Raw genomic sequence first — 27591 nt, forward strand, 5'->3', positions numbered from 1 at the left:
GCATAAAAGCCCTGGTGATAGTGCCATCGGGTAGCTTTATTGTAGCTGTACTCATGCATATCAGGCTTGCTTAAACAAAATAATTAATTGTTCATAACAGAAGTAAAGTTTGTGTTCTTTTTATTCCAACTATCTTTTCCAGTAATGAACACTATCCCTCCCACCTGCACTTTGCTTTTTCAACGAAGATTTTAGTGGTAAAAAACTAGTGGTATTAGTAGTACTCTGCTTCCTCTTCCTTATCTCAGTGCTTCCATCCCAGGTTATTCTCGAAAGGTATTTCACATGGAAACTCTTTTTCTTGCCTGCAATGACATAAGCTGTCACTCATTAGATTTCTAGCAGTGGTACCAATTGAGTAATTGAAATTTAGGTGGCTCCAATTTTTTAAAACTTCTCTGCTACTCAGATGCTGCCCCTCAGTAGATGTGTATGATAGGACAGTTGATTTCCTTTCCTTTTGTTAATGTAAAGGGAATGCAAGAGCAGATGCATGTGCCAGTGCAAGAAGCCTTTGTTCCTTGTATTACTCACCTTTGCTACGAGCGCCAACATTAGGGAAAACTCAAGGAATTCCTATGATCGTTCTTTGGCAGTGAGGACCATTCACCTGACTAATGAATGTGGGTTATGTTCCTGAGTAAACTAGCATCTGCATTGTTGCAGCTGCAGAACCACGCTGCTTTACAGGGCCATTAGGTATCAAAGCAGTACTTTTACACTAGTCAATCAATCAATAGATGTTACAGAGTGTAGAACACGGCATTTTTGTCAGGCCTGGATGCCCATGTCTGTGTTCCCTTCCCAGAAGGGATGTACATGTTGAAAGTTGTCCATCTTTGAGCTAGCTGACTGCAGGATGTAAATATGGGCATATGCATGTTCATCTCTCATATTAACTACCCAACAGGCATAATGGGAGCATACTTAGTAGGGAGAATTTAGAGTATGAAATGTGTATCAGTATATTCTGATGCATCAACACTTTCTGTCTAACCCATCTTTTCCTTATTCCTCAGCCTTCCATAACTATGATCCTACCTCTCTGTGTCCAACAGAGCCCAATTCCCTTATCATCTCCTCTTTGTTGGAATCCCCCTCTGCAGATTCTAACAAGCTGTTTCTCTCAAATTGCATAATAGGTTAATGTAATTAACTTAAATAAGAGGAATTGTTTCCAGTCTATGTTTCTTTTCAAGTTTGCTGCTTCTGCTTCAGGTGTGAAGATATTCTTACATGCCTGAAAGTTTATCCATTTTATCTCAAATGCGGCAGTTGTTCTGGTAAGGTATGTTCTTCTCTGCAAACTTTGCCTCTCCTTAAGACGTCTGAGAATCTTTTTCCCAAATTGAGGATCTTCAGACTGCTCCATGGCAAAGCAGTATGTATTTTGTAACAGAGATCATCTCAGCAGATCAGTGCTGCCTCGACTCTAGAAATATATGCATTGTGAATGATATCATTGTTAGAAAAGTCATCCTTTGATAAAGAGAGAAAAAAAACAGCCCAGCTCATGCAGGGGGTGGAAGGGGGATCTGCATCATTAAACTGATTAGAACGCTCCAGAGGGTCCTGGGTTTTGTGGAGGGCTTAACGTGGCCCTTCTTAAAGGGCTAGTGAGTTCCTCTGTCCCTTCCTCATTACTGTTTAATTCAACAATTTTTTTTCTTTTCCTCTTTATTTCTTTATCCCTCACAATCCATTGCTCCTTTCCCCTGCCAGCTGGCTCCCTCAGCTGCTCCATTGATCTCTCAGGCACTCTGGCACTCCTGATATCAGACGCAGTGGGAGGCAGAGTAGCTCAGAGATCAGCAGACTGGCAGACAGATGAATACAGGAGTGAATCCCAGAGCCCCAGCAAAAAACCCTGAATTTGTTTTTTGCGCTCTTTCTCCCACAGGAACCTTTTTTGAAATGGTAGATTGACAATCAAAAGTCTGATGCTTTTAGTAATAACAGAAGTAGCTCTAATGTTTCACTTACATTCTGCAGTTGTTTCTGCAGGGTTAGAGTTCTGACTAAACTATGAAAGCCACACATCTTACTGTCATGACAGAGAGTCCCTGAGTCTGTTACCCGTCTTGGATAGTTAGTCTGTACACTTCTGAATGCCATATCACTGCAGGATCAGAGTTGTCGAAATATAATACTTTTAATTTGAGAGGTACTTAAGAATCAGTATAGGGTAGAGCAGGAAGGTTCTGAGAACAGATTTCAAAGGTCATGATGAATTATATCTCCCTTTTTTCTGTTCTGTTGGCTGATTGTTGTTTGTGCTGTACAGAATGAACGGCGTGGCAAGAATGAATTCAGACATGTCAGAATGATTTTACATAACGAGGTACACTTTCCATCCACTGGAACATGGAAGGAAAAGGTGGCTGAGATAAGCTGCAGCAATTTAGCAGATAAAACTGCATTTGTTTCTAGCGTCATTTATGGTTAGTACTGCAGGTCCGTGTTCATGCTAAAGATTGGGATGTCAGTAGCTCTCGTTTTGACAGCTCTCAAGAGCAGCAGCTGAATTTATTTTTAAATTTTGACTCTAATGTACAACGCCAGTGGAGGTGTGCTGCAGTGACTGTTTATTGAAAGTAGGTGTAGTAAGCATGGCCCAAAACTTTTATAGCCAGTGATGACTTTGGTTGCCCTGAGGTATCAGTCCATATTCTCTCTCCTCTCCCCTCTCTCTCTCCCTCTTCTTCATCACATGCCTATACCAGGTCGGAGACAAACTGGATAAGCCACTTTATTCAGTAAAGAAACTGGAAGTAATGAAAGATCATTTGTTATATGACATATCCTAGTTTACGCTAAAAATAGATCACAACAGTGTTATTCTTTTCACAGGAAGATGTGTGAATGTTTTACAAGGATTATTTGCATCATTACCATTCTCTCCAGATGCAGAACCTTGCTTGAGTCCACCCAGCAGATCTGTGGCAGAATCAGGAATATCTGAGTCATCATCCTGTGCACTCTGTGCATTAGTGAGAAAGCTGTGAGCCAAAGAACTCCAGGCTTTGGGAGTTCAAAATCTGAATGTGGATCAAAATTTTGCATGTGGTTTATTTTCCTTTTCAGTGTGGTCTGAGTTGGGCAGATATTAAAACACCTATCTAGGTCATAAACATCTCAACATAAGGATTTAATTGATTTATTTTCTGAATAAAGGTATCTTCAGAATGGGGAAAAAAGGGTGCCGTTGGAGTAAGCCACTTATTCATAAAGAGCTGTAGGAATGAGGTATGCTAAAAGGGGAGAAGAGTAGTAGTACACAGTTATAAATGGCCTTAAAATAATCATTAATATTGCATAAGTGGTATTGGTAACAGCTTAAGTATATTTCCATAGGCGTTTCTTTATATTTACATATTAATTAGCAGATACGTAAGATATTATGTTACTAGAATGTCTGTGGTATTCATGTTTTATTGACAGACTATTGTATCTTCAAGCATATGTTGGCATATATTTGCTTAGGTATCCACCATTCCCAATGTTCAAATCTGTAATCTAATGACTTTGCTAATAACAGACCTGAATTCTTGAGTTCAGATCCAAATCTTGGGTGCAATTCTATCATAAAAAACTTTTCATAGTTGTGCAGAGGAATATTTTTTAATTAGATTTTCCTGCAACAGATTTATATAAAAATTTGGGACAAGATTTTTGCATTTAGAAAGAACACTCAAAATTTATTTGTTCTTTGGAATGAAAATGCTGCAAGGCAGAAATTATAATGAGTAGTAAACAGAAGGTACAGTTTGGATTTTTCTGAATTTTGAATGAGATGTCTTACATCTTCTCGTGCACATAGCTAGGATTCAAAGGGTTTGGCTAATTGGTACTGGCTTGGGCCTGTCACAAAAGTGGTACTGCTATATTCAGCACATTCAGGAATTTATTACTGTGACACAAAATATTGGCATAGAGGGTTTGATTCAGTTGCCTAACTGTAGATGTCTGGAGCATTTGAAAGGTCTTATGTTATCCAGGAAATCTATATATGGGCAGGCTATGACATACGCTGTTTTGTAGCAGCAATTCTGGAGCTGATGGGATCCCCAAGTGTGTTTCAAATGGCACTAAGTATCAGTGTTGAGGCACCATAATAAAGTTCAGCTTGTCTGAAAGTGGACTATAGGTGTTGCCCAAGAAAACCTTTTATTAGGACTATTTGGCAAAATTCAGGGCAGGGAATCAGAATTTTTCTCCTAACTGTGTTGCCTCTCTTTCCTCATATGAATGGAAATAGTAATTCCTACCATCTTTTCATTTATAATCTTTGTACAGCACTTTAAAGTTATAAAATGTATCATAAATACTATGCAACACACTAAATTATGGCAGTTGAATAACGTAACACCATGAAATTGTCTGATCTTCCATGCAAAGCATGGAATTCACACAGGTGATTCATTGCTGGGGACTCTGTGTTGTGCATCAGCTCTTAACCAGCGGTATTAAAGGGGCACTCTGCTGCAGGAGTGAGCTGTCTTTGTGGAAATGTAAAATGAAAGTTTTCATCACTGTTATTAAAGAAGGGGTGGTACTTTTAGTTAACACTAGTGTTCAGGTCGTTTCCAGCTGAGACAAATTTGTTATTTCTATACACCTATTTCCTCCATGGAAGTGTTAATCGCATAGCTGGTCAAATGAAAGTCATCAAAAATTATGAGACATGATTTAGACATATTAAAACTAGAATTTTGTGTTATATGTTAGATAATTCTTTCTCTTTCTCCCTTATGAATTGTTTCTGTACGCTGTTAAAGAGTTCCAGTGTTCAAAACTAAAAGCATACTAATTCCAATAGCTGTGTAAAAGGTGCATTTATAATCAACTTGGAATATTCTGAAAGGAAGAAGAAAGTTTTTCATGGTTCAAAGAGTAAACCGTAACTCTCAAGTTCGGCACATCCTTATCTTTGCATGGCAAGACCAGGTTAATTAGTCTGAATGCTCAAAAGTTGGAGCCCGTTTTGGAAAATCTTTTTTTAAAAAAAAAAAGTAATTGAAAGGTCCCCTCTGTGTCATTTCCTTATGACAATGTAAGAAAGATCATTTGCATTTTAGTATTGGTGAGTTTTGTGGTTTTCCTTCTAACTGCATCTTAAATCATCTACTTATCCCGAAAATGCATTGTAAAGTGGAACTGGCATAATGAAATGTGTAGGAAACTACATCTTAATCCACTGGAGATATTTTGGGGGCAGCTGATAGTAATTGTATGGACTGTCCCGTATGGTCACTGAGGTCAGTATCGTTTAGCACTATAGGCTGTGTAAATATTTGACTCACAAGCTAATGCAGCCAGATAGAGCTTGTGAGATTATAGCCTTGACTGATCCAACTATTTTCTAATGGCAGAATCTTTACCTAGGATGGCTGATGTAACTTAACAAAAGTTACGAGCACGCTTTTCAGATTTATTCCAATTAATGTTTAGTACTTTAGATTCAATAACTAATTTGTTGCTAGATAATACTAATTTTGTTTGCTTTTCTTGGTGCACTCACATTATTTTACTCTGTTTTATTGTATTTTTATGTGATAAATCAGAAACAAAATATAGTTTACACAGCTTTCATTTCACAGAGGTAAGAAAAAATATTATTTTGTCTCTTTTTTTTTTTTCCTCGCTCTAGCTACATAAAAGTCATCAGCTAAAGGCACATCGTGCTCTATCCCAGAAAACAAAATTATATTTTTCCATTTTCATTATAAATTAAATAATCTGTAAGAATTACAGTGGAAGCATATGAGTTAAACTACATAGCTCTCGTCATAGATTTTAAGATTACAGAGGTCTTTGGGTTTTATTAAGGAAAGGTCAGAACAATGACACGTGAATGATATTTAGCTTGAATGCTTGTGCTTTTTCTATGACTGACTGTAGCTTTTGGTATCTTTTGGCTTCTATGAGAAAAGAAACAGGTTTTCTTTGGGAGACTTGTGGAATAGATTATTTTCTAGGGGTCTATCACAAATACATGTCTAGAGATGGGTCTAGATGGATCCTGTGGACCTTTTTAATGCTGTTTCCATGTTTCAATGAGATTCTATTTCATGTAAGCACCTGAATCTCAAAATGAAATGCAGTTAATGTAATGTTAAGGTTGGAATGGGAATTTTTCTGGAAGTTTGTTATACTTTCAAAAATTAGCATCTAATTGTATGCACTGTTTTCAGGTTTATTATTTTTCTGGGATTCATCTGTTATTTGTATTAAAAAGCAGAAATAGGATCATACAATTTACTCTAATCTCTGATCTCGGCAAGCTTCAAGTCATCTTCAAATGGGGATTTCTGTTGATGATGGGAGACAGCCTAAACTGTCCACCTATGTTGTTGAATTTAAACACATGGAAAGTTCTAATCCTCTAAAATGATGATTTGAAATTTCCTTAGAATCCTCGGTTTGGTTTTGTAAAACCCAGACCTACAGAGAGGATTTTTCAAAACATAATCTAATGCAGATGCTTTTTTGAAATCTATCCAAGTTTGAAACCTTTGACCCCAAATATCTTCAGAAGGAGATCAGTTCTTGAGTGAAATGGAGGTAAAACCTGACTGTAAAGTTTAAAAAAAAAACCCAACACTTCTTTTTTTTAATCTGTAAGAGTAAAGTTGTGAATTTTCAGAGATAAAGATCTATGCAGATTAAGCCCAGTGAGCAAGAGAAACTGGATTGTCTAAATTAGAATCCAGAAATCCTAACATAATTATTTTAGGAACTTTAAAAAAAAAAAAAAATTGCTTCAGCATTAATTCTGCAATGAGAGGAAGAATGGTTTGGAGAATATAATCTACTCAAAACAGTAGGATATTAAGATGGAAAAGAGTCGAGAAGCTGATCATACATGCATTAACTATTTTGTGTAACGATCTCATTCTGAAACCATAACAAAAATAAAGGAATAAGCATAAAGAGGTGGTTGGGTTTGGGGGGGCTTTTTTTGTTTGTTTGATCGTATTTGTCTTTATTATATTTTTAACTGTAGCACAGTATATTTTCTATTGCTTGGCACATAGGATATCTACAAAAATGTCGCTTTGAAATCCAAGTAGTGTGCTCTAGATACCTATGAGAACAAGTGATATAGCAAAGAGAATGGTGATCTTCACTCAGCTTTCAGAGCATGGTCTGCCTTTGCGACCTTAGTCCAAGTAACACAGCTGCAAAACACAAGTGCTCTGGAGGGACAGGGATGATGGTTTGTTTTACAGTCTTTTAGTTTATTTAGCAAACTAAAATAACAGTTGCTTTGTAGTCAACTTTACTGGACAGATAAACAAGAGTGACAATTTCATATGATGTATATAGACAGAAGAGGTTAGCTGCAACCCCTGAGTGATGGAGCTTGTCATATTCCCTTCTCCAGTAATGCACAAGGTTAGAAATCAATGTCTTAATCATGGGCAGCTCTGGGCAATTCAGATATATCACACACAAACAGGCTTCTAATTACATTTAAGAAATACATATCATACATATATAAACTGACATAAATATCAGAGTGGTGTTGCTAGCTGTCAAAATGGGTAAGTATAATTCCCTCAGTGGCCCTTGACAGGTTCAATACCTGCTACGGAGGTGCTATGAACAGCATTATACGGCTGATTGAGTTATGACAGCTCTAACCCAACAGGGAAGCGAGGCAGGAAGGAATAGCCTGGGCTGCAGACAAATGATGATAAAGTGATCACTTTAAAGAACAATCTCCATAATATTTCATGCTCGCTGCACGGTGTAAAGGCAGCCTTGACTGCGGGGCTAACTGCTCTATCAATTGATTTGATTCACTGCTGCAGCTACTCCCAGTCATAATATTTCAAATAAATGGTACCGTGGATAGAAATAATATCTGCATCAATATTAACCCTGAAAGGACTAATGGACACAAGCTATAATTTCTTGGACACCCTAATAATGCATTTTGACTGGGCTTGGCATGGGATGATTTTTCTTTTTTTCTTCTTTTTTTTAAATAAAAACAGTGTATTGTTTACTTAAACTTTCCTTTTATGGCCACGAAAAATCTCTGCAGCTCAGGCCTCATTCACAGCCTCAAATCTAATCCTAAAGGAAATTCTGCTAAATGTTATTTTCAAATGTTTGTTTATACTGGATATCTTGTATTAAAATTACATTAAATATCTGAGAGAAAAGTAATGATAAGCATTTTTGGATGTGTATATTACATATCATTTATGTGTGCATGTGTGTACATACAGAAAGAGGTTTTATCATTCAAATTATTTGATAAGATGCATTTAAAACAAACAGAAAGGAGCTTAAAATTAATTATAAATGAGAATGGAGTCAACAAAGTATTTTCTGGAAACACAAGGAACCTGTAAATTCTAATGATTATACAGGATGTTAGGGGTTTTTTTCCTTTAGAAATAATAATAATAAGTACTGTATGAGACAGGCTTAACATGTAAGAAGTACAAGTGAATTTATGGGTTCATAATCTTAAATCAAACCTCATTTCTATTTTCCATGCAGTTTTTCACATACTCTGTAACATAATGGATGTTTATTCTGTTCTTTCATTCATAACACCCTGTTGACATTTAAGTCCCTTTTAAAGCTCTGCTGTGCTTATTGTGAATCAAGTTGACGTGTATAAATTGTATAATTTTATTATTGTTATTCTTTTTCCACTACTCTCTGACTACTTGACGATCTTTGGATTGTGCATTTTTAAGGTCAGAGCCAAGTGTTCAGAAACTGTTTAAAGAAATATTATCAATTCATGTTAACAAGAAGTAGTCTGAATGGGTTTAGAGAACTCTTTCTCTGACTATTAGTTTGTATCTGTATAAAGATTGTCCTTATCAGACTTTGTGTTTTTTTCTTATTTGTCCCTTAAACATTTACTATAAATCAGAGTGGGAGATACTTAGGTTTGAATCACATGAGGCTTGTTTATGTTTAAAGCTTAAGCAGAGGTATTTTATGAACAGTCCTTAGTGAATGCTCCAACTGCAACACTTCACCAACCTCTGAAGTGGTCTTAAACAGGTTTCAAAGGACTTCAATTTATAGTTTTCCAGAAAATCTGGGGCATATTTGTATTTCTTAGGATGCAGAATAAAACCTGAGGGTTCCAACTGGGTTTGGAAGGCTGTCTTGAATCTAAAATTGATATTGAAAAATGTGGAATGTTGGCATTGACCTAACTCTGCTATTCCTACAAGTCTAATATGCCACAGAAGCACAGTGTTTCCCTTCATTCTAGACCTGAGTAAATAAGCAAGTTCTGTCATGTTTGCTGCTTGCTAGCATGTTTACTTACAGATCAATATCAAATTTTATCAGAAATGAAAGCACACGGCTTTCATAATGTATTTTTTGTTCTGAATTTTATTTGGAGCCTATGCCAACAAGTACAGGTCACCTTTATGTTATTACTACTCGCTCACTACTCAAAATCCTGCTAGAGTTTGTTTTCCAAAAAAAAAAAAAAAAATTGAAACCACCTCTTTGCCTTCCCTGCTTGCTTTCTCTCTGCTTCCCCAAAAGTTTTCTTCCTCTTCTCTCACAGTGCATGATGATTGTTTTCTTTCTCCATTTCAGTCCATTTCCTCTAACTTCATCCCCATGTGGTGACCTTTTTATACTTGTTATTCTGAACATATCTTTCTCATGTATCTCTGTACTGGGTTAACCCTGCATCATACAAACACAATTTAACTTTTTCTCTCTAAAAAGTGTTCTTGGTCTCTTTTCTAGCATTTCTACTCATTGTTTTCCTTTTGTGTCTCTGCGCTAAATTTGTTGAACTACGTTCTGATGTTCTCCTCTAAATCAATTTCAGGCTTTGTCATTTGATTCCAGTGAGTCTGTCCTTATAGAATCATAGAACAGTTTGGGTTGGAAGGGAAGTTTAAAGGTCATCTAGTCCAGCCCCCCTGGAATGAGCATGGAGGTTGCACTAGCTCTTCATGTGGATATCCTTTGCTAGCACTTTGGTATTCTTTCTCTGAGAAATGGAACGTTACTTCTTTGAAGTGTAATACTGGCCTGTTGCCATCTGATGTTTTTCCATCAATGTTCAATGTATCACAGTTGAAGTAGAGCTTTAAACTTTTGCTGACAGCTGTTTACAACAACCAAACGTCTTTTCTGCTTATCTGTTGTTGACTGCAGTGTCCAACATCCTGATCATGTCACTTACTGTCACCATCCCTTAGCCCAATATTTGATGTCCAGGCCATGTCTTGGTCTTGTTGATTATTGTAGAATCATTTCAGATTATTATTTTGGAAAGCCATTTCTGAAAGAGAGCCTGTCCTGTTCTGTCTGCAGCATAAACTCTTTTCCAGATTCTCATCATCCTCTGTTGCTTCTTGCATACTAAACTTTGCTTGAAATATAGTATTGCTTCTCTTGCACATGATCAGAAACCGTTCACAAAGCCTCTTACCTAGACTATTTCTTTCCCTCCCTCCTTATTTTTCTTCCTTTAGTTCCATCACACTCATAGTAAAATACTTGTTTTCTTGTTGACTCTTTCCTTTCCTGTTATCTGTCATCCTCCTCTCAATAACAAGACAACATATGCCTCACCAGTCGTGATGAGTGACCAGTCTCCACCTCCTACTTGTTGCTTTTTCCTATGAGCATTTTTCTTCTGTCACTCTTCCTTATGATCACAGGGAGCTTGCCATGAACATTTGCAAAGATAATTCATTGTTGTCTTTCAAAGTCCTACTAAAATTTCTCTTTGGCTATAGATCCAAAAATTCACAATTGAGCTCCTAACTTGAAATCTTGCCAAAGTCAAGTTTACTATTTATGAGTATTTTATTTCTTGTCTTTCTCATCAATACTGTTTTTGGTTTTTTTTTCCTTTTGTACTTTCCAATCTGTCTATATCTTTTTTATATGTGGGTGGTAAGTTATTTGGGGTGAAGACTGTCTTTTTCAGAGTTTGCACCAAACACAATAGCACTGTAGCAATACAAGTGATTAAGACAATAATAATAGTACTACTATTAAAGGTAACTTCTACACCACAAATAGCTGAGAGACAGTCTCATGTAATTAATACAGCCAAACTAAACTTGGGGGTGGAGTAATTTATTTCTTTTCAAATATTAATTATTTAGGGTATCCAACTTCCACGGTAGAGCCTGAGACTTAATACCAGTTTCAGATGTGACAACACAAAACACAGTTTCTGGACTGGGCCAGCAATGTGCTTTTTAAGACTGATAAATTATGGAGTTGCATCAATTTTCCAGCTAATGTAGATGAAGTGTAAATACATGATGATAACTGAAATGCATCCCTTTACAGTATTGTAAATGGGGAGGTGGAAAGATCCTTGATATTTTAAGGGCCAAAGAGAATCACGGGAGCAGCTTTAAAGATTAATTCCTTGTGTCTAGTTTAAAACAAGATTAAATTAGCTTGTGTGAGCTGCTGTTAGCAGATGCACTATTACATTATGCATGATTCTTGACTGCTCGTAGCATGAACAAACGGCACAGTGTTCCATTAGCGATTTTCAATGCTGTGCTAAGCTTTAAGTCACATAGACAGGCCATTGTATTGGGTTTACTTTGTGGATGTGTTTTCCAGGCAATCTCACAAGCTACCTGATCACCGTTATTGATTCACTGGGTTTGAAATGGATAAAAGAATTAACCTGTGTAAGGGTAGCAGAATGGGGTATATACAGTATCCTATATACTTAGGAAAATCAATAGTACTCTAATGTAGGAAATTTAACCAGACAAGGCAAAACTCCCTTCCCACCCGCATCAATCGTCATGCTCCCCGCAGTGTAAAATGTTATACTAACACTATATGTATATGCTCATGTGCTTTTAATGTGCTTTTCCCTTTGACACTTCTCTTTGTACTGTTCTCTCTAACCTCATGGATATACTCATATGCGTACTGTAAAACAAACTTAGGAACTCCTGTATGGGTAAATTTTTCTCCTCTCATGCCCACTTTTGAAGAGCAATGTGGGCAGCTACACACATCTAGAAACTTAACTTTTCATTTTTCAAGGTGTAGACACATTCCTATTTGCTGTCACTTGTGTTATGGCTGACCGTCTTGTCCCTCTGCTAGTTCTCCATGTTTCTGCTTTCACATTTATTCTGTCTTGTCCTACATTATCTTTTATTCACAGGTTAAGCCTCAGCAGTCTCCATCTCCTACTTACGGCATTTTCTCACCCTCTTCTGCTTTGTATGAGGAAGAAATGCATGCACACATATTCTTGGTGCCTTTATCTCATCACACCTGCTTTTCATACTCACCAGGTAAACAGTACTGCTTTTTCCATTCGAGTTAATCATCCCAGTATTGGCTAATGAAGTGTTTGTCACTGAAAACAAGACTAAGCTTGTAAAAAAAAATATTTGTGGAAAAAAACCCCAATGTTATGGCTACTTGAAATCTTTACCAGAAATACTGCTGCAGCTGTAATAAGAGTTGTTATTTATCCTTAAAACTCAGATAGTGAGATTTTATATTTTACTTTTGTCATATAACTAGTTTCAGGAAATGAGCTTTAGTACAGCTTCAGTTGTATTATGCTTGTTTCTCCAGCACCAAGAGAATATTAAGCATACCAAACCTCTGGCCTTCTGGGAATTCCTGCCTTCTTGGCCAACTCCTTTTCCTTCTTGGCTAACTTTCCCTATTCACAACCTCCTCTAAGGGAAAAGCCACCCAGAATGGCATTTCTGCCTCTTCTTTCAAGAATCCCAGGAGACTTCATGAAATAAAAAGTGAGAAGCAACAGTGCTACTTAGGTTGTGCTTATCCCACAAGATGGGAAGGAAAAAGACAAAGAAGGAGGCCTGCAGTTTTAGAACGTGTTTCCAGTCTACTACTTCCAGGATGAAATTTTAACAGAAACAATTAACGTTTTATATGAATTTAAAATGTAGGTGTCTTTTTTTTTTTTCTCATAAAAGTTAGAAATCTCAAAATTTTGTTCTGTTTTGGAATTAATGTTGCTTTAAATAATTTCCTGCAATATGCAATAAATTAATCAGTAAACTATATTAGGGGGTTTGTTACAAGGAACAATATAAGGTGAGCTGGTGCGGTTATTGTCTTTTGCGTAGAGCTGTGCCCAAACTCACAGTTTCTCTCTTTGCAAATATTCTGTTGTATAATTTTACAGTGATTTTGCCCACAGCCTGTAGATACTTTGTTTTCTGTAGCTGTCTGAGCCAGCAGCTTGGAGCTTGGAAATTCTTTACTAATTTCAGCGCTGATGGTCACTCCTGCTATACCCTTATTCTCTGTAGACTTTCCCTGTAAAATGGGTGTTAGAGTGGTTGCTCACTGAGCTAATGTTGTGTTAGCTAATGGCTTTAATATGAACTAATAAAATTACACAAAATTGGTAACATTTCTTGGAGGTAAAATTGATTGCAGAAGTTACTACATGACTTCAAAATGCTGTTATTATTGTTTAAAGAAACCAATAACTCAAGACCTGTTTTTCACTCAAGCCAAGGGACATAGAAATTAGAAAAAACAAATCAGTCACATGGCTTTATATATGAACTCTTTCTGCTCAAATATCTGCCCAGACAGGATCAACTTGGGTGGTAAGGTCAGCAGGGTGACAGAGCTGGCTAGCAGTGTCACTGCTTTACCAATGCACACCGTCCAAGCACTGTGGAATTGTCGCCAAATCCCAGCATGATGACAACAGTACTAACAGAGGAGTTAGCAATATGCAGAGGAATACCGCTAACAGAAAAAATAGGCTTCCCTCAAATGCTAATATTGCTAAACAGGAAAGCAATATTCTAGTTCATGGGCATTTAAGGAGAGACGTGCAATTTCTATGCAGTCAATGTAAACAATTATTCCCACAGCAAGAAAATACTTTATAAAAAAGTAACTATCCACATTAAGCACTTTCAGACCAATGTAGTAGATACTGAATCAAGACCACTGAAGTTCTTTATTGCTGGGGGGGGAAAGTCCAAATATTGCTTGGCAAATTACTGTTTGCTAGGGGCAGTATTACCAGTTGACACAATCATTGGTCAGCAAATTGGTCACATTATTGGTTAGTAAATTTGAGAGTGCAGAATTATTTATTGGTAAATTAGAGATGGCAGAATTATTGGTTGGTAAGAAAAGACTTGCAGTGATTGGTTAACGAATTAGAGAGGCTTGGTTTTGTCTGTGGATAAATCAAGGTTGGTCAGATATTGGAGGCCAAATTAAAGGTGGCCATGTTATTTATGGTTGCTCTGGTGAATGTTGAAATGCCGCTTTTTGTGTTACAAGCAAGTCAACGTTGTGAGGATTTGACTTTTTTTTCCTGATTTATATTTACATTTACAGATCACAGTTGAAGAATTTCTGTGGGTATTAATATGAAAGTAAACATATACACATATTTTTGCTCTCTTAATTTTTGATGGAACTATGTGTTAGCAGAATTTGTGCAGAGTGCCAGGGGACTTCTGAAATTGTTTGTATGAAGTAAATATTAAAGAAAGAAAGGTGTTAGATTGCCAGAGCTAAAAACTCAAGTCTTTGCAATTCCAGCATTAAGTTGGTGCAGTGCAGGCAGTGCAAGCTACTCCACACTGGCCCGTGATCAGCTGGCTCCAGGAGGAGCTGGTGATGTGAATCCCTTTCCTGAGAGGGTGCCTTGCTGCTGGTTGAGAGCTGTAGCCCTGCTTTATTTTGCTGTGAACTGAGGTCAACAAGGATATGGGGCAGGAGTGCCTTCAAAGCAGTAATTTCTGTGAGATGTGGGGATTTCTGTGGGTAATGGTCTCCGTGTACTTAGCTTCTTGCACAAAATCTAAACTGCCATGACAGAGTCAATATCCAAGCACTGTTACTGTGTAGTGATAGGTTTTTTGATGGGGAACTATAGGCGAAATCACCATATTCTTGCTAGACAACTATGAAAGCTACATTTTTTTAATCTCATTGATATCACCAATGATGCAAGCTTTCTATTGAAATAGAGTACTGCAGTGAAAACTGTCTGTTTTCTGGCATTTTCATGTTCTCAGTTGTCGCCAGCTTCTCTGCTTTCTTTCCCTTTATGTGCAGAATTGCTACTTAAAAGCAATCCTGCTTTTGTATACTGTGTTAGAGCAATTCTGAAGAAAAGTGTGTTTCAGTATCATTCTAGAAGACTGTAAGAAAAATTCTTTTCACTTGACAAACTTTGCAAACAATGCACAGAACACAATGGTTAGACAATTAAATCATTTTAGATTTTAACAATGCTGAAAACAATAACAGAATACTTGTTAAGAAAAGTCTATGGCTGTTTATATAGCTGTTGAATTCTACAATGGAAACTGATGCTAATTAATCAGATTTACTTTTCCAAAGGGACACTTTGTAATGCTTTTGACAATAATACAGATGGAGTCAGGGAGGATGTATTTTAAAACTTTAGGAAAGTCTTAAATTTTGAAACATTAAAATTTGCTTTTTATATGAACTCCTATAACAACAGTGCCCCTACCTTTCTTGTCTACTAATTCTGCCAAAAATGATGTGTTTATTTGGAAACAGTAAAGTATGTTTGACGTTTTTAAGACACAGCTACGGGGAAATTTTGCAAAGTGAAGGGGGTGAAAAGGAATTTTTATCCTGCTAAAGTAGCAACACAATCACAAGGTATCTGAGTTTTATAAATCTCCTGGATTGAGATAACATATACTGCTCAATTTTTGGTTTTCTCATTGAATCAAAAAGTTAGAACTCTAGAATACACCAAAGCATTTCAGTAATACAATGATTGTTCAGTGTTGAGTCCAGCTTGAATTGCTCATATGGAAAGTTTTAGCTGAAACCATCATAATTAATTAGAGATGGTTTAACTAGTTCAGAAAAACATAATTGTAGGGCTTCCCCTTACCCTGGGTAGATGCCTGCATGATCTGCTCTCCAAAAATGAAGTAATCCTATCGGTGCCAACCATATTCTGCTCTCAACTCTCAAGATCAAGTAGGCTCACGCTGTAAGGCACCTCAGTCTGGATTGCTGCATACTTCAGGGGTTTTACAGTGGTGATTTGTTTCAGCCTGTTATCAACCTTTGGATCCATATTTAGACTTTCTCAAAGTCTGGGGTGTTGAACTGGGACAAATTGTCTTCAGTCAGTATTCAAAGGCAGCATGAGATAGGAAATGCAAATAGCAAAAACCAACAGCAACACTAAAATGGAGAAGTGAAGATGGTATGGAAATAAAATAGGACTTGTGGGTGGCATTTTTTTCCTCCCAACAAGCTCTAACAGAAAACAGCTTAATGCAGGAAGGTAGTGGCAGGCCATTAACCTTTCACTGGAAAAGACTAGACCCTGGGTCTCCCCTATTTCAAATACAGATGAGCACAGGATTTTACAACAAATCATTGGTTGTAGTTTCAGCTGGTAAAATAAAATTTAGAGGTACGTTGATTCCTCAAGCCATTTATCTGATGAGTTCTTTCCAAGCTCACTGCAGAAACTGGGATCAATGATTCTACTTGGGCTCAATGGGTATACCTCTCTTTCCAACTTTTTGTACCAGACTTCTTAATTAAAAATCCATTATTATTGTCAGGTTAATATCAGCAATAGTATATGTCTGCCACTCTTTATTAATACAATTAGTAAAAAGCTTAATTGTGGGAGTCTTTACAAAATGTAAAGCTTAAGATTAAAAGCTTGACAAGTTATATGCAGGAAATTTTTGTTCTGACTGTAACATTCTGAATTTGTGTTTCGCTGGTATTCACCAAGCACAGCATAAACTGACAACGCTGGTTTAAAACATAAGTATTCCTAACCAAGTCTGCACCTTTATGGTTAGATTGTGTTAGATTGTCATGTGACGTTGCTTGTGTCCCTTGATTAAAGGAATTATATAATTACCTCTATTTGAAAGTTCTCTCTGCTAAATGTCAATTTTTACTTTTACAGTTCTCAGTTTGTACATTGTGGACTGATTCATGTAATGTGTCTAATAAAACACTAGAAATATAACAATTTATATCACCAACCAACATTATACAAAATTCTTTGTTTACAAGTATGTGCCATTAGTAATTAGAAATCATTGGCAATTCAAGGATTACATTTCATGTATTTCTAGAAAACATTTGAGAATTTTCAAAATGATTGTAAGACATTTCAGAAAACAAAAAAGTGGGGTTCACTGAATAATATATTATTCTGCATTTGGTCAACTATTTGTCAGTTTTATATATCCATTTAGACCTTTAGGTATAAGTTATGTTCCCAGGGTTTTTTTTCTTGCTAGTTACAAGTCCTATGTTTGTAGGAGTATGCAAGTAATCATTAAAAATCGGAGGCAACAAGTCAAAGCCTACACTACGCTGAAATAACAGCCAAGTAGGTGAAGTTTCAAATCCAAGTGCCTGAGATGATTAAGAAATTTTAACGTCCTCATTTGAATGGAATAATATGAAATGTCTTAGTGTGGCATACATACTGTGATCATAAAATAATTTCTAAAAATAAAAATAAATGTAAACAGATGCATATTATCCTTTTTGCCAATTGCAGATATTTGAAAAGCTAAAGGCTATTCAAATTGTGCTGTGAATAGACTATTCTCCAGTGTAGGAAGAAGTAGTTCTTCCCAGGATTCAAATACAATATTTTTCATCTTCACTGTGAAGAGCTTTTTCCTCTTCTTTTCTTTATAGGAATAAAAGGCCTTTCTGTTCTTTCAGTTGAGCGACCTCTGCCTTTTAGGGGGAAATGGAGTTTCTGCTCCACTCACCCATCACCACCACCCACCAATTCTGCAGTTTTGCTGCCTGATCTAGGTGAACAATTGTTACAGGGGATGGGAAGAAAGAAAAGTATACGAGCACACATACATACTTTTTCCACAAAAGAAGGCAGGAAGATTGGTGACAGTAAGAAAAAGAACTTAAAACATCTCTCAGGTAGAAATGGGGATATTTTGTAGTATAACTACGTGATCAGGAATGAATTTGAAAGTTCACTTTTAAATGGCTTAGGCAGCTTTGCAGTTACATGCCAAATGGATACACTTTATGCATTCAAATATGCAATGTACAATCTGCAGTATCCTTCACAGTCCATTTAGGTGATTTTGTCACACTGCAGTTAATTGGAATGCCACTAAACTGTCTCAGCAACTCTGGGCACAGAGTTTTTGGTTGGTTTTTTTAGTTATATTTTCAAATAGCATGCATTAGTTGTGCCTTCAAGCTTTTCTGGACAGACTTTGATGGGTTTGAATTTTGTAATTGGACACTTGAGGATGTAGGGTGTAGAAACTATGTAGTTGAAAGGCCAGTGAAGAGGAGTTCTTAAGCACAAGTTCACCCTGGGCAAAATCTAGTCCAGCTGATTGGGATTCATTGGCAGTTGTAGACTTTAATGGCATATGTGAAATACAGGACAAGTGTCCACACTGCTGAGACCATCAGCATGGTATACTTGGATTGTTCACGGTAATAGATGTGGATAAACAGACTTTGAAGGGACCGAGGTTTAACCATACTTACATAAACAAGTATTTCCTCACATCTAAGAAATTCTTTAATGTTAATTTGTAGGTACATCCTCTCTGTCATTTACTCTATGGATTTCACTCATTGTCATTATGAATTCTGAAGTATTGTATATGTTCTGTTTTGGGTATTTTCAAATACATCTGCCTACACTAAGTTTTTAAAAAGTTTTAAGATGCATATGCACCGTTTAAAAATATACAAACATATTACAATTATCCTTTTAAAAAATTGGCTATTGAATTACTTTAGGCAGTGATGTACTTATGTTCCTGTAATCTGTGTGTTTTCGTTAAATTGAATGAAATTACTTTCATTTTGTAAAGTAATACGTAAATTAAAAGGAAAGCCTTTGTAGGCTACTGTTTTTATGATGTCCTAACCTTAAGTAGAAAGAAAGCTGAGCCAACTAGTTGTTCTTGCTTTTATTAAAGTTCCTGTTGGCAGCACACTGATGGGACACATTAATCTTAGCATTAATACTGAGGAAAAGGGGCTTAGAAGCCTAGGACGAATAAATCATTCCAGAGCCCATTTGGATCTGTTGGCACCTTCACTGTTACATTGTTGCTGGATAAAAAGGCTTCTCTAAGTGTTAAAGGGTTGGATAACACAATTGGCTTATTGCAAAATTGCCCGCAGTAATTTGTGAGTGTTCTGATTGGGGGTAGGAAGCAATGGGGCAGGATGGTTTGAGCACCTGTAGTAGTTCAGAAAATTAACAGCCTCTTGAACACGCGTGGCAAGCCTGTGAGTTGGCACTCATAAAAGATAGCCATTTTCTTCTGTCCCACAATACCCTGCGTAGCTTTTGTCACTGAGACCAGCTAGTGGTGCTTCCAGTCTGGCTCTGTTGACACTACAGAGGATGCAGAGTAGTTGAAATGCTTCCTATTTATGTTGCATAGGTCTCTCTCCAATCGCTTCATTAAAATCTTTGGAGGCTGGGGGATGAGCCATGTATTTTTTCAATTCAAATGTGGGTTATCCATTTATCTTTCCCTTGAAGATTATCTCTGAATATGCTGAAAGATAAAATCATCAGTCTCCAGGGGTAACTTCTTGCTTCAGTTCCTTCATAGCCTGCTGTTTTCTGGGCAGCTTTGGAATTTTTTGAGTGTCTGCAACATGCTGATCCATTTGTGGCAGCGTGCTTCACTGCTCTGTTTCACCAAACTGCTGTACTCTCAAGATCTTCCTCCATAACACAGTCTCAGAAATAGTTTTTGGTTAACAGCCTCCTTGGCCCTTTCCGAATTCAATTCAGATGCGGTTGTGTGCACGTTCAGTGTAGGAATGCACCATGGTAACTGTGTGGTTACCATGGTGGCTAAACTGAAGGAGCAGAGGCAAAGACAGGGAAGGAGCTGTGGAAGGCAGTGTTATGGAACTCAGAGGTTTACAGCCTTTTCACCACCCATCTCCTGCCCCCAGTAGACCAATGTCTGGTGAGATTTCTTTTCACTGGCCCCAGGTGGGCTTGCCTGTCCTCTGAAGTATTCTATGCACTTAAAAATTAATGGGGTGGGATTGCTTTCTGGGTGGGTTTTTCCTGATTCCAACAGCTTTAATTGCTGTTATACGAAACAGTGGCTGCAGACATTAGAGGAAGATTGTCATACAGTAGTAGCTAAACATTTTCAGTGGCAGTCAGTGAGCAATTATACACTACAATTTACACTATCTTCTCTAGTCTGTTCTTTGACTGAAGAAGCACCTATTATTAGCCAGGCAATAATCAAATACTTAAAATAGGCATATAAAAGATGATTTGGAGAATAATGCATGCTACCATCTAATAAGCATTTCACTCCCTCATGAGATGCATTGAAGTGTAGAAATTCAAGCCATATCACTGTATTTTTAACTGACAAAATTGCTGTTGAGACAGCTATATTTTCTCAATGTATTTTATTCATAAAACAATCTAGTTTTATAAACACAGATCATCTTTAATGTAATGGATGTAATTTGCGGCAGTTATTTTGGATAACTTTTAGTTGTTAGATGGCACAAATCAAAGTTAAGAGAATATTGAAACACAAGGAAAATGAAAAACAATGTGAAATGTCTCAATACATTTTATTTTCAATGAAATAATAGAATATCACTTTACCAGTTCTAACATAAATGGGATAATTTGAAAGCTATCAACCTGTATATGTGCCGTAACAGATAGAAACATACTTTTTCAAGTCAGCCAGTTGCCAGTAGACGTGGGAAGGAAACACTGTTTTTCATATATTTGTGATCCATGTAAAGCTGTTGGTTAGCAACAGTTTACAATCTAAAAACGCAAGCAATGAGCAGTATTTGGTAATGCAACACCAACAATAGAAGGGCGAGAACAAGAGTCACTGGCTTGTGTTTGCTCACTTCAGAGTGTGAATTTCCCAAGAAAGTACTAACAAATTAGCTCATTTCTTAAGCAGGGGAACAAATCCCAATGTTTGTCTCTTGATACAGCACCTTATTTTCTTTCTACCTTCCTTCTTCTCCCACTGTCTCTTCCTCAGAGCTGCGCTTAAGTACAGTGGCTTGTGCAGTGACCGAATGCTTGGCTTAATTTGTACAGAACAGATTATGAATAAAACAATATATCTAGTTCTCTTCAAATGCTTCCAAATTGAGTATATATTAAAATTACTATTTTTAGAACAACAGTTGAAAAGAAATCAATAACCCCTTCCCACCCACCTGTTAGCTTACACTCTTAGAGCATACCTTCACCAGATGCTGAATTTAAACTTCACTTCCTAGTGTTTTTATAGTCCTGTTATATATTTGGGCTTCTGAATCGAGTATTGCAATAAATAAATTACAGAAATAAGTAACGTAGTGATTGATATAAAAAGAAAGCTTCTATTAGGTAGAGCACTTGAGCACTTACTGTGTGTTTACTATTTGGTACTTGGAGATCATGAAAACTGGTTGTGGGCAGTGGATAATCTTTGTCATTTTGTACTACAGCATATGCTAATCACCTGCCCTTTTTTTTCTTGACATGTAAGCTGTGATTCTCCATTTCAGGAAACCCTACAAGGATGTTTGGCTGCAGAGAAGTAAGACTGCAAGCTAGGACATCCGCTTTGAAAACACCCCAGAAGCAGACCCACTTCATGAAGCCTGAATCTGTACTGCTGTCCCCAGGAAGGTCTGGAGCTTCTGAATTTGAAAAAGCAGTAAAAAAGCAGAAGTCCATACTAGGAAAAAAGCTGTTCTGTATAGCATGATAACCCTGTCAGGAAACAGAAGAGAAAGTCCTGCCTGATCTAAAGCTGTGGAAAACCTTGAACTCACAAGAAAAGGTAGGCTCAAACTATACAAGAGAGAAGTGGCTCAAAACTTTTGAGGTTAATAAAAAGAATCTGTAATTCTTTAGTGATTTGCAGGTAAATGTTATTATAATAAAAAATCTCTTTCTGAATTCCTCACTTTTCTTCTGCATTTTCATGATGGGTTCCTCCCAATGTGCTAGGGAATATGCATGCATGCAGTGGTCTCAGCACATTGTTTGTCATGTCAGACAAGGTATATGAGCCTGGGTCTCTGTGGAAGGGCCAAGGCTTAATATAGGCATCTTGTATCTTAGAAGTATGTGATATCTGGTGCTCAGTTCCACTTGCTACCAATTGGAAAAGCAGAAGACTGGCCTAGTTTGTAATACTAATTATTCTTAAATTGCATAGTGGGCCTGAGTCTAATTTTATCCTGATTTTATAGAGCCATTAATGGACTTGTTCCAAATTTTTCACTGGCATAACAGCGAGTAGAAGTAGGCCCAATAACTGTCATGTAAAAAGAAGTCATTCCATCTTGTAAACCGTAATGCAGGTTACATGGTAGTTAAGTGTGGGCCAAATAAATTCATCTTTCAGATGATGTGTTAAATGGCAACCTTGGATACTTGCAGTCAATTAAAATTTCCTGGCACATTTTCACAGGACAAGGGACATTTGTTACTAATCGTGTCCAAAAGAAATTCTAGCGAGTATAATTGTATTTTACATAGCTAAAATTGCCTTTGTGCTTATACTTAGATAGTTATTCCTCACTCTATCTTTTAGAAAATAGAAACAACTATGTAGTGATTTTGGTGCAGATGACAACTATGTTATCACCCAGAAGCAGCATGCAGTAGAGTTTTTCTTACCCTGTATCATTGAACTGCAAAGTGTCTTGAAAATCTAGAATTGCAGAAAAAAAGGGTCAAGACTGCTGTGTTAATACTTAGGGACAGATCCTCAGCTAATATAAATTACCAGAGGTAGGTTGAGACATCGTCTTAATTGATCTGTCTCTTATCTCTTAAAATAATGTACATTTTAGTTGGTCATGCCCATTTGGTTTTATTACTCCTACCTATTTATATGAAATATTTTATGACACTTTGGTCTTAAATAAGAAAACAGGGTACAGCCTATTACATTTTTTTCTGCTTCTCCTTTTGTTAGTCCTGAATTTGTCCTAAAATAACTCTGAAACACTTCAGATTAGCTACCATAACAATAAATATTCTTTGAAAACACCTGTTTTTCTGCCTGTCTCCTTGGGCAATCAAATCTGCATTTAAGACCACCTCATTTAACACTTAGCTGTTGCCACATCCAAGATGATTATGTGGATTTTGCCAGCCATCTGGAAGGTGGGGTAGTACAACCACGCTAAGGAATTCATGCAGGATTAAAAATGTCTCCAAAGAAGATGTCCCATATAGACCTATAACCTATATGTGGAGAGTGATGTGTTCCTTGCATGGCCCATGGGAAAGCCTACCAAAACTGTGGATATGAGAGACTAGTTGAGGAGAGGGATTGAGGGAAACCACAATAGTCAACCCTAACAGCTACAGAGGGGCTGCAGTAAGTATGATACTGTTATGTATTACTTTTACGTTATCTATAGTCTGTACAACTTTACACTTTCTACCTTTCAAAATAGTGTGTGCAGGCAGGGAGCAGTGGCATTTTCGGTTTAGAGCAGCTGAACAGTTTTATGAGAATATGTTGGGATTACTAGGCAAAATATTTCAGCAAACTCCAGATGGATCCATGGGCAGAAGTCTTAATTGCATTCTAATAAACAAAAAAAACAGAAACTAATTTTGCTGGTAGTAAAGTCTGGTGGTAGTTTTAAAACATTGTGAGCATGTTTGTATACACTGAAAAAAGCCAAAGTGCATGTGAAGCAATACCTGCGCATTTAAGTTCAATATATCAGGATACAAGAGTGCTGTGACCAAGCTAGAAAATGGAATGCAAGCACAAATAGTGGTTTCAGCTTACCAGCTACAGGTCTCCTAACCTGAAATACTATATTTTTTGGTTTTCAGTTCCACAGTACTATATACTTGGCTTCTCCAGTTCAAGTCCATAACAAATTACTTGCATGCTGTGCTGAGATTCAAAAAAAAAAAATAAAAATAAAAAAAATTTAGAAACAGCTGTTGTTGGCTCTGTAGTCTGGCTTCAACTGATTCCTAAACTCAGCCAACAAACACAGTCCTCCTCCACTTGTAGAGCTTCTGGTTTGTCTTGGCCTATACAGCCCTTTATCCTCTGCAAATTTCACTGGAAACATCATGCAAATGATGTTTGATTTTTACCAACTCATCTTAAGGAAGAGGACCCCTGTTTTAGCTTCTTTTCCTTCTCTGCAGTGAGAAAAGGTGGGAAGGAGAAATTTTATGTGAGGAACCAACTTGTGTACAGGTCTAGTCTTAAGACTCCTAAGAATTCTTCAACAAGTGTGAGCCTGGGCTTTCCATATGGTCTTCAGTGAGGTATTTGCCAGGATAACCACTGACTGTAATAAGTGTAATAGGGTCTTCCTGTATTTTCCATCTGTATTTTCCATGCAGGTTGCCCAGCACTCTTACCCTCTCCAGAGTGAGAGGACTATGAAAACCTCCTCTTCAAATTCAGTGCATTGTCGTACAGGAGTAGGAGTCAGTGTACATCTATGTAGGAAAAAAGTAGGGAGCTATGGTGCTTACTTTTTCATGACTACCACCCTTGTTGATTAAATATGCTTATGTGAGATCAAATATTCTTTCACCCTTTTGGAAATTTGATTCAAATTCTCTAATTTGTGGCCCTGACACCAAGGAATAAAGGAAATGAATGAAAGCAGAAAAAGATTAAACAGAGAAAGGTTAAAAGGCCAAAAAGACAGGAAGGATTCATGCAGTAACACAAGTGTCTCTAACATCAAGATTAACAATGAGACTTGCCCTCCTACACACTCCACAGTCATCTGCTCAATTTCCACCCAATTTCTGTCTGGAGTCATAACTGTGTGAAGTAGAACGCAGCAGTTTTGCATGTTTGGCTGATGGCTCCTCTCTTTGCCACCCTTCTTTTCATCCTGCACCCTTTTCCAACAGATTTAAATTGGCTGCGTGACTTTGGGTTACAGCCTTCTCCCTGTATTCAACTGATCCGTAAGCATCTACTTTCATTTGCTCTCCACGGCATCCTCATTTTCTCATTATTCTAACTTTTGCTGCTTGCTCATGCTGAGGTTCTGAATATGCTGGATTAATTACCCTATCCCTAAATCAGAGAAATCTGCATATCTAGTCAACCTCTTTTTATTTTCTGATATAAAGATGACAGAGCTATTAAAAAGCAATGACCATGAAGAGGAGTAGACTGGAACAGCCATGGGAATTTTTAGTAGGAGCATGAGAAAGGGAAGAGTTGGTGATGAAAGGGGTTGTGGCAACTTACCAGTTTACCTACACAGAGCAACGTAAGAAAATGCTTCGAATCTCTTCAATGATAAAATAAGGATGTTATCATGGATTGTATTTTCTAAAATGTGAGATAATAGCACAATACCAGAACATTCAAAAATTTACTGTTAATTATTAATAGAAACGAATAAATACACAGTGAGTTCTAATTGCCAGCTCTATTCTGAATTCATCTTTGTTTAGGTTTTGGAGGGTCTGACTCAGAAACAAAATCATCCTGTTAGTAATTCATGCTATTTTTAATGACTCAAACTGAGCTGCTTCAAAAAGTTGTTTTAAAAATCACTTTGATTTCAGATATCTTTGAGTAGATGTGTATCTCAGATATCTGAGCTCTGTGGGAAATATGTATGTTCTAACTTACTCAACGTTTTGAAAAAGACAACTTGAAACTTAAGAGATGTTTAGATATTGCAGCAGTGGCAACCAAAGACACTTCTGGAGCCAGGTAGTCAAAAGTACTCTCTCGGTTCACAGCCTGGGCTTAAAATGAAAAATTTTAAATTTTCAATTATTGAAGAAAAAAAAGCCATTTGCTTTTTGTTCATCTACTATGGGAAAATTTTTAACAAAATAATAAATCAATTGGTAACCGGTATGCATTTTCAGATAAAATGAATTTCTGTTTAGACATCTTGGGGAAAGGTGAAATGCTCCTATAAAAGTACTTCGGTCACTGAAGTTGTCTTTTTATGAAATTTTTAAAACCAGACTAATTCAGCAGCTTGGATTCATTTAGACTTGTTGGGGTCTTTATTTATTTTTCAGGCTGGAGAAAGAATCAGATACTTAATTCTGTGAATATACCCCTACCATAAGTATGGGATGGGACCTTGTCATGGGGCAGGGTAGGCTCAGGCAATCAAGCGAAAACCTTGTAAACCATCTGCTTAAACAGGCTGATTCAGTGCCACTGCTTTTTCTGGTTTAAGAGGGTATAATGTCAGGAATTGTAGGACAGAAAAGAAATGTGGGAGAGAAGCGTGTGATTTTGGGGCTTGGGCAATCCAATCCATGGAGAGAAAGACATCTAGCAGTGGTTTGTTCCTTTCATAAACAAGTTATTTGCTCTTCTTGTATCATTGCTTATTCATTTGTATTATTAACAAGCTTTTTTAAACTATTAAAGCCTTGCCACTCATCTTCAAAACTGCCTCTAGGCATCTTTGATTTGTATGGTTAGCATTTACTCCCTGAGGTCTTATCGACCTTGGCAGTGTTAGAAATCATATTTTCACATGCATGAATTGCCCTTGACTAATTTCTCCAGTACAGTTTGAAGATAAATAACCTTTCTTCGGCAGTTGCATTTTTTACTTTTGGCTTGTTTATTTTTAAGACACATTGTATGAATGTGTGTATAGCTATATGGAATACTACAAAGAAAATGTGTATCAAAGTTTGGTTAAGAATGTGCATTATTGTTTTCCTTGAATATGTTAATGCTAGATGGAAGGATTTCTTTTTTTATCTTTTCTTTTTTATCTTTTGTGAGTCCTTTTTTTTCAAATTTCCCTTTCAGAATCGTACAGTTCATAGTGACCTTTGATGTTATTCTCCTCCATAGTAGTTATGCGTTTCTAGGAACGGAGTGAAATTAATTTTCTCATTATGCCATGGGACAGGTATTCCGTAATAGCCCTCCCTATTTAGGTTTTTGCTAAATTTGACTTCCAGCATGCCAGTGCCACTGAAAATAATACCAGCCACATTTTAAGTAGGAACATCAGACAACAGCTCAGGAAAGAAATACAAGAACATAACAGAACTCCAGTGGCTTCCAGAGTGGAAGCATGGAATATGAGCACTACACAATGTCAGGGACAGGAGACAGAGCAGTTCCCACGTTTGTCATAGACATAGGATGTGACCTGCCAAGCTGTGCAGCTTGGCATCAACAGTGAAGATGATAAGGGTTGGAAAGCAAGATTTCTCAGTTGAAATTCAAACTCCATAGTTGAGCTACTATAGCCTAGTGTGTTAAGGGAAAGCACTGTATTAGAGAACGTTAACTGCCGTGGGGCTGAACATGGTTAGAAAAGTGAAGTAATTTTGAGAAGTTTAACAATTCTAGTAGAAAGCAGATAACTGTTTTTAATTTACCTGGCCAAGGTAAACCTTACATCACTGCAAATAAATAGAGGATGGTAAGGTGAATCCAACAGCAAATAATTATTATGGAGTAATTCAGCTTTTTGAATCCGTAGCTATTAACAGCTTGTTAGAAATGTACTGAATAATTTGCCTGGAGTCTCTGTTACAATGTATTCAATCATCTGTTTGTAGAAACAGTGAATACT

General features: G+C 37.0%; 1 long non-coding RNA gene across 12 annotated transcripts in view; it reads left to right on the top strand.

The window, feature by feature from the left end:
* Positions 1-27591, top strand: part of LOC134515420 (uncharacterized) — a 229911-nt gene that overhangs the window by 91748 nt on the left and 110572 nt on the right. For 11 of the 12 annotated variants that reach the window (XR_010070993.1, XR_010070986.1, XR_010070985.1 and 8 more), the window contains exon 3: positions 21565-21842. This is a non-coding gene — a long non-coding RNA (uncharacterized LOC134515420). Of the gene's footprint in view, positions 1-12163; positions 12297-21564; positions 21843-27591 lie in introns of all 12 variants that reach the window. The other variant, XR_010070987.1, reaches the window with a different exon arrangement.

This window comes from Chroicocephalus ridibundus, chromosome 4 (assembly GCF_963924245.1).
Source record: "Chroicocephalus ridibundus chromosome 4, bChrRid1.1, whole genome shotgun sequence".
In the NCBI taxonomy this organism is placed as follows: Eukaryota; Metazoa; Chordata; class Aves; order Charadriiformes; family Laridae; genus Chroicocephalus; species Chroicocephalus ridibundus.